Source organism: Triticum urartu, unplaced genomic scaffold (genome assembly GCF_003073215.2).
Source record: "Triticum urartu cultivar G1812 unplaced genomic scaffold, Tu2.1 TuUngrouped_contig_9833, whole genome shotgun sequence".
Lineage (NCBI taxonomy): Eukaryota > Viridiplantae > Streptophyta > Magnoliopsida > Poales > Poaceae > Triticum > Triticum urartu.
The window spans coordinates 1-8,345 of NW_024120916.1; the positions used below are offsets into that span (position 1 = coordinate 1).

Genomic DNA, 8,345 nt, shown 5'->3' on the forward strand with positions numbered 1-8,345 from the left:
GGCGGGGTGCATGTGTCTCCCCCGAGTGGACGAGGGGTTATGCCGACGGCCTTGGCCGTCGGCATAGGGGGCGACTCCGGTAGTGTGCATCCTTACAGGTCAGTTTGCGTGTGTCCATTCTGACATGCATGCTCTTTTTATTTCCTTTTATGAGTACTCCGATCTTCTTATTATTATAAGATATTCCAATTTTTTTTGAATCGGATATATATAGACTGGTTGTAGTGTGTTTATTCATTCATTTCAGTCTGTATATAGTTCATCTTAAAATACCCGAAATGTCCTATAATTGGAAATGGAGGGAGTAGTATGATCCAGTCCTACACTTCCGAATGTGAATACTTACGACCGTCTTTGCAACAACAACAGGTTCTTGATTCTGGTGCGCTTGTCGCTATCGTCGCCTTCTTCGCGTGGCGAGTAGAGCACAGGAACCACGATGGCATGTGGCTCTGGGCCACGTCCATGGTCGCGGACGCCTGGTTCGGTTTCTCATGGCTCCTCAACCATCTCCCCAAGCTCAACCCCATCAAACGCGTGCCGGACCTCGCCGCCCTGGCGGACCGGCACGGCGAAGCCGTCCTTCCGAGAATCGATGTCTTCGTCACCACCGTCGACCCCGTGGATGAACCCGTCATGTACACGGTGAACACCATCCTCTCTATCCTCGCCGCTGACTACCCCGTCGACAAGTATGCCTGCTACCTCTCCGACGAGGGTGGCTCATTGGTGCACTATGAGGCGATGATCCAAGTTGCTTATTTCGCTGCTTTGTGGGTCCCGTTTTGCCGGAAGCATTGCATCGAGCCAAGGTCCCCGGAGAACTATTTTCGGATGAAAACCAGGCCGTATGTCGGGGGTATGGCAGGAGAGTTCATGAGTGATCACAGGCGTGTGCGCAGAGAATATGGTGAGTTCAAGGTGAGAATAGATTCCCTTTCTACAACCATCCGCCGACGATCTGATGCCTACAACAAAGGCGATGATGGTGTACATGCCACTTGGATGGCTGATGGGACACAATGGGCGTGTACATGGATTGAGCAAACTGACAATCATCGAAGAGGACAACATGCTGGAATTGTTAAGGTAAACGTTTTACTGTTGGTTAGTTCAGGTCAAAGTTATAAGCCGCACCTTTTGAATTCCTCTAAATTTATGAATCTAGCTAGATCCCAGTCTCAAATCTCAGTCCACGTGCTACACGTTGATTTGGTGGCTTTAGACACAAAATGAAAAGGATATTTGAAATTCTATTAGTTTAGACTTTGAACATCAGACCAAAACCCAAGGGATAGTCACATCTACTTAAGAGTGAATTAACAAAACTAGCTGGGTGATGTGAGGGAATCATCTTCAGTATGTTAAAATTGGTAATTATTTTTATTTCATGCATGCCTCTTTTTCTTCTCATTTAGCTCCATTGCAAAATGCATGATGTTCGACATGGATACATCTCTAAGGTGCAACTTTGAAATCTATTATATATAAGAATATCTGGTCATTTTGCTAAGAAATAAAAAAGAATGCTTTTGCGTGTGTGATCCGGCTAGTTGCAATTCTGATGATCTATCATTTTTTATTTATCTTGCTATATTTACGAATATCTACCGGTTAAGACCTATTTATATGTAGGTATAAAGATCCAATAGACGAAGTATACTTAGGTAAAGTCATGCTAATATAGCATAATGTAATATGCTTAGGTACAATTATGTAAACCAAAAAGATATGATCCGTTTAGACACGACTATGGATTCAATGAGTTACGGCATGTTTAGGTAAATTATGAAGATATAATGTTTGTGATATCTGTAAGTATGTTATGTTGATCCGACGGGTACAATCTCTATATGGACGGCTACATAGATCTAATGGTTGAGATTTACTAATAAAGAGATGATCCATCCGATTGACAACTTTTTTTCTTTTTTTTTTGAACAAGCAAAGTGCCCCTCGCTTACGAGAGCATCATCTTGAAGTATTCTTTTTATCTTATGCGAATATTCTTTTACATTGATTTATCAGTTCATTGCATAATGGACAGCATTTATAGGTATCGATACATGTAGCGTTTACATTTATTTTGTATATACTGTTAGTTTAGTTATGTTTATTGATCTGACCATTATTACCTATTTATGTATGTCTATGTGGATCTAACAATTAAGATTTATTTAAGTATAATTACGAAGATCTATAGAATGTGATATGTTTAGGCATGGTTATGTTGATCTAACTAGTATGATTTGCTTAGTAGCAACTATGTAGATCTAATGACACAATCTGTTTAGGTGCATTTATGTACATATAATGCTTATGATTTGTTTTGATACAATTATAAAGAAATAATGAACGCAATCTGTTTAGGTACAATTATGTAGATTGGCTTTGATTTATTAATAAATAGATAGTTCACCAAATCGACGACTGGTTGTTTTGTCCTTTTATAAGAATTTAAACCTTTTATCTCTATTTTTCTTATGTATCATGTTTTTAATATCTAATAGCTATGTTAATAGCATAACCCTCTATTTTGTGTTGTGTTGTGGTTTTAGTATATAAAATAGTTATTCAGTTGACCGTGCACTAGAATTTTTTTTCTTCAAATTTATTTGATTCATAAAAATGGTGGGACTACTATGCTCTTTTGACAGGTCATGCTAGACCATCCAAGTTGTAAACCACAGCTTGAATCGTTGGTGAGCACCAACAATCCAATTGACTTGAGCAACATTGACACCAGGTTCCCCATGCTCGTCTACATTTCCCGTGAGAAGCGCCCCGGTTATGACAACCAAAAGAAGGCAGGAGCCATGAACGTGATGCTCCGCGTCTCCGCGTTACTCTCCAATGCGCCTTTCGTCATCAACTTTGACTGCAACCACTACATCAACAACTCACAAGCTCTCCGCGCCCCTATGTGCTTCATGCTCGACCCTCGTGATGGTCAGAACACGGCCTTCGTCTAGTTCCCACAACGCTTCGATGATGTTGACCCGACAGATCGCTACTCCAACCACAATCGTGTCTTCTTTGATGGCACCATGCTTTCGCTCAATGGTCTCCAAGGTCCTACCTACCTCGGCACCAGCACCATGTTCCGTCATGTAGCGCTCTATGGCATGGAGCCACCACACTATAGAGCGAAGAACATCAAGCTTGTAGGTAAGGCCTATGAGTTGGGTAACTCAGACCTCGTTCTTGAACTCAATACCGGATGGCGCAATCCAAGAGCGGTCTATCACCCCGGTGTTGGTCGACGAGGTGCTCAACAATGACCTGGCCACCCTGATGACATGCGTCTACGAGGATGGGAGTTCATGGGGGAGAGATGTCGGGTGGGTGTACAACATCGCAACGGAGGATGTGATGACCGGATTCCGCATCCACCGGCAAGGGTGGCGCTCCATGTATTGCTCCATGAAGCCGGCCGCGTTCCTCGGAACGGCTCCGATCATCCTCACTGAGCGCCTCTACCAGGTGCTCCGGTGGTCGGGCGGCTCCCTCGAGGTGTTCTTCTCCCACAACAACGCTCTCATCGCCAGCCGCCGGCTCCACCCTCTGCAGCGCATCGCTTACCTCAACATGTCGATCTACCCGATCGCCACGATGTTCGTCCTAGCCTACAGCTTCTTCCTAGTGATGTGGCTCTTCTTCGAGCAGTCGTACTACATCCAGAGACCATTTGACACGTTCATCATGTACCTCATAGCTGTCATAGCAATGATGCATGTGATCGGCATGTTCAAGGTGAAATGGGCGGGGATCACGCTGCTCGACTGGTGGCGCAATGAGCAGTTCTACATGATCGCGGCAACGGGCGTGTACCCGACGGCGGTGCTGTACATGGCGTTGAAGCTCGTCAGGGGGAAGGACATATACTTCAGGCTCACGTCCAAGCAGACGGAGGCCTGCTCCGGCGAGAAGTTCGCCGACCTGTACACTGTGTGGTCGGTGCCGTTGCTGATCCCGACCGTGGCTGAGCTCATCGTGACCGTCACAGCCGTCGGGACGGCGATAGGCAAGACAGCGACATTGTTTTTTTTCACGGACCAGGCGTGGCATGTGGTACTTGCGTTGGTGTTCAACGTGGGGACCCTCGTGCTCCTCTATCCGTGTGCACTCGGCATCATGGGGCAAATGGGGGAAGAGACCAGGCATACTGTTGGTCGTGTTGGTCATGGCCGTTGGCACCGTCGGCCTCTTGTATGTCACACTCAAGCAGGATGGTCACAGGATGTCATTCCTAACCAGGCCATCTGGGTAGACAAGTACGTACGGCCCATCTTTTATTTTATTTGTATTGTAGTGCAATAATTTGAGTATTTGAGCAAGAATGCCTTTTAGTGCTCGAAGCCTGTTCTTTGTTGGAAACAATAAATCACAATTCATATTTCAATGTTTGAAAAAATATGAAAAAAGAATCCACATTATCATATGATTTACATATCGCAAAATTGGGGGCATTTTTCTTTCATCTAACATGGCATTTACCTCTTTGATGGCATTTACGTTGAAATAAGTTAACAAGTGAGCTGCATAAAAATGACAAAAAAATCATGATTTTTGGAAACAGTGAACCTGTGTATTTAATGTTCATTGTAGAAAAATCACCGATTTTGCTTTTTTTTTTCTTCTGTAGCTCTCTTGTTTATGTATTTCACCACTGGGGGAATATTGGGCCTTATGGGCCATATGAGGGGAGCACACCAGCCCACAAGGGGTGGCATGCCCCCCCTAAGGAAGGAGGCCTAATAGGAGAAGGAGGAGGGGGCTCCCCCCCTCCCCTTCCTCCTCCCTCTCTTCCCTTTTCCCCCTTCCGGTAAAAGGAAAGGGGGAGGCCGAATTGGACTAGGGGCCCAAGTAGTATTCCTCCTACTTGGGCGCGCCCTCGGCGGCCTCTCTCCCCCTCCCACCTTTACATACATGGGGAGGGGCGCCTAGAACACACACCAACGATTGTTAGCCGTGTGCGGCGTCCCCCTTCACAGTTTACGCCTCCGATCATATTCATGTAGTGCTTAGGCGAAGCCCTGTGCGGATAACTTCACCATCACTGTCACCACGCCGTCGTGCTGACGGAACTCTTCTACTTCCTAGACACTCTGTTGGATCAAGAGTTCGAGGGACGTTATTGACCTGAACGTGTGCAGAACTCGGAGGTGTCGTACGTTCGGTACTTGATCGGTCGTAACAAGAAGAAGTTCGACTAACCGCGTTGGCAAATGCTCCCGCTTTCGGTCTACGAGGGTACATGGACACACTCTCCCCTCTCGTTGCTATGCATCTCCTAGATAGATCTTGCGTGAGCGTAGGAAATTTTTTGAAATTGCATGCTAGGTTTCCCAACAGTGGCATCTGAGCCAGGTCTATGCGTAGATGATATGCACGAGTAGAACATAAAGAGTTGTGGGCGGTGATATTGATACTGCTTACCACCAACGTCTTATTTAGATTTGGCGGTATTGTTGGATAAAGTGGCTTGGACCAACTTTACATGACCACGTTCATGAGACCGGTTCCACCGACAGGCAAGCAACTAGTTTTGCATAAAGGTGGCTGGCGGGTGTCTGTTTCTCCAACTTCAGTTGAATCGAATTTGACTGCGGTCGGTCCCTGTTGAAGGTTAAAGCAGCAGACTTGATAAATCACCATTGTGGTTTTTGTGCCGTAAATAAGAACGATTCTTGCTAGAAGCCCATAGCAACCACGTAAAATTTGCAACAACAAAGTGGAGGACGTCTAACTTGTTTTTGCAGGGCATGTTGTGATGTGATATGGTCAAGACATGATGTGATATACGTTGTTGTATGAGTTGATCATGTTTTGTAAAAGTTATCGGCAACTGGCAGGAGCCTTATGATTTTCTCTTTATTGTATGAAATGCAAACGCCATGTAATTGCTTGACTTTATCACTAAGCGGTAGCGATAGTTGTAGAAGCAATAGTTGGCGAGACGACCACGACGCTACGATGGGGATCAAGGTGTTGAGCCGGTAATGATGGAGATCATGACGTTGCTTTGGAGATGGAGATCAAAAGCACAAGATGATGATGGCCATATCATGTCACATATTTCTATTGCATGTGATGTTTATCTTTATGCGTCTTATTCTTCTTACTATGGCAGTAGCATTATAAGATGATCCCTTAACTAAATTTCTAGGTATAAGTGTTCCCCCCAAGTATGCACCGTTGCGAAAGTTCTTCATGCTGAGACACCACGTGATGATCGGGTGTGATAGGCTCTACGTTCACATACAACGGGTGCAAACCAGTTTTGCACATGCCAAATACTCGGGTCAAACTTGACGAGCCTAGCATAGAGATGTGAATCATATAGTAGATATGACCAACATAGAGATGTTCACCATTGATGACTACTCCATCTCACGTGATGATCGGACATGGTTTAGTTGATTTGGATCACGTATCATTTATATGACTTGAGGGATGTCTATCTTAGTGGGAGTTCTGAAGTAATATGCTTAATTGAACTTAATTTATCATGAACTTAGTCCTGATAGTTTTTTTTGCATATCTATGTTGTAGATCAATGGGCCGTGCTACCGTTCCATTGAATTTTAATGCGTTCCTAGAGAAAGCTAAGTTGAAAGATGATGGTAGCAACTATACAGACTGGGTCCTTAACTTGAGGATTATCCTCATTACAGCATAGAACAATTAATTATGTCCTTGATGCACCGCTAGGTGTACCCCCCAGCAACTGCAGTCATTGTGAACGCCTGGCAGTCGCGTGTTGATGACTACTCAATAGTTCAGTGTGCCATGCTTTACGACTTGGAATCGGGACTTCAAAGACGTTTTGAACGTCATGGACCATATGAGAGGTTCCAAGAGTTGAAGTTAATATTTCAAGAAAATTTCCGAGTTGCGTGATATGAAGTCTCCAACAAGTTCTATAGCTGCAAGATGGAGGAGAACAGTTCTGTCAGTAAACACATAGTCAGAATGTCTGGATATCATAATCACTTGACTCAGCCGAGAGTTAATCTTCCAGATGATTGTGTCAATGACAAAGTTCTTCAATCACTGCCACCAAGCTACAAAGGCTTCGTGATGAACTATAATATGTAAGGAATGGAAAAAACTATTCTCGAGCTCTTCGCAATGCTCAAAGCTGTGGAGGTAGAAATCAAGAAGGAGCATCAAGTGTTGATGTATAACAAGACAACTAGTTTCAAGAAAAAAGGCAAGGGAAAAAAGGGGAACTTCAAGAAGAATGGCAAGCAAGTTGCCACTCCTGGAAAGAAGACTAAAGCTGGACCCAAGCCTGAAACTGAGTGCTTCTACTGCAAAGGGACTGGTCACTGGAAGCAGAATTGCTCCAAGTATTTGGAGGATAAGAAGGATGGCAAAGTGAACAAAGGTATATTTAATATACATGTTATTGATGTGTACCTTGCTAATGCTCGTAGTAGTGCCTCGGTATTTGATACCGGTTCGGTTGCTCATATTTGTATCTCAAAACAGGGTCTACAGATGAAATGAAGATTGGCTAAGGATGAGGTGACGATACGCGTCGGGAATGGTTCCAAGGTCGATCTCATCGCTGTCGGCACGCTACCTCTACATCTATCTTCGGGATTAGTTTTAGACTTGAATAATTATTATTTGGTGCCAGCGTTGAGCATGAACATTATCTCTGGATCTTGTTTAGTGCGAGACGGTTATTCATTTAAATCAAAGAATAATGGTTGTTCTATTTATATGAGTAATATCTTTTATGGCCATTTACCCTTGAAGAGTGGTCTATTTCTGTTGAATCTCGATTGTGGTGATACACATATTCACAATATTGATGCCAAAGATGCAAAGTTGATAATGATAGTGCAACATATTGGTGTAAAGCGCATGAAGAAACTCCATGCAGATGGACTTTTGGAATCACTTGATTATGAATCATTTGATATTTGCGAACCATGCCTCATGGGCAAGATGACTAACACTCCGTTCTCCGGAACAATGGAGCGAGCCAATGACTTATTGGAAATAATACATACTGATATATGCGGTCCGATGAGTGTTGAGGCTCAAGGCGGGTATCGTTATTTTCTGATCTTTACAGATGATTTGAGTAGATATGGGTATATCTACTTAATGAAACACAAGTATTGAACATTTGAAAAGTTTAAAGAATTTCAGAGTGAAGTGAAGAATCATCGTAACAAGAAAATAAAGTTTCTACGATCTGATCACAGAGGTGAATATTTGAGTTACGAGTTTGGCCTTCATTTAAAACAATGTGAGATAGTTTCACAACTCACGCCACCTGGAAGACCACATGGTAATGGTGTGTCCGAACGTCAAAACCGTGTTTT

At 43.8% G+C, this 8,345-nt stretch overlaps 1 pseudogene; it reads left to right on the forward strand.

Moving 5' to 3' along the window:
* Nucleotides 1–39: 39 nt before the first annotated feature.
* LOC125532409 lies at nucleotides 40–4,270 on the forward strand (annotated as a pseudogene).
* Nucleotides 4,271–8,345: the final 4,075 nt, after the last annotated feature.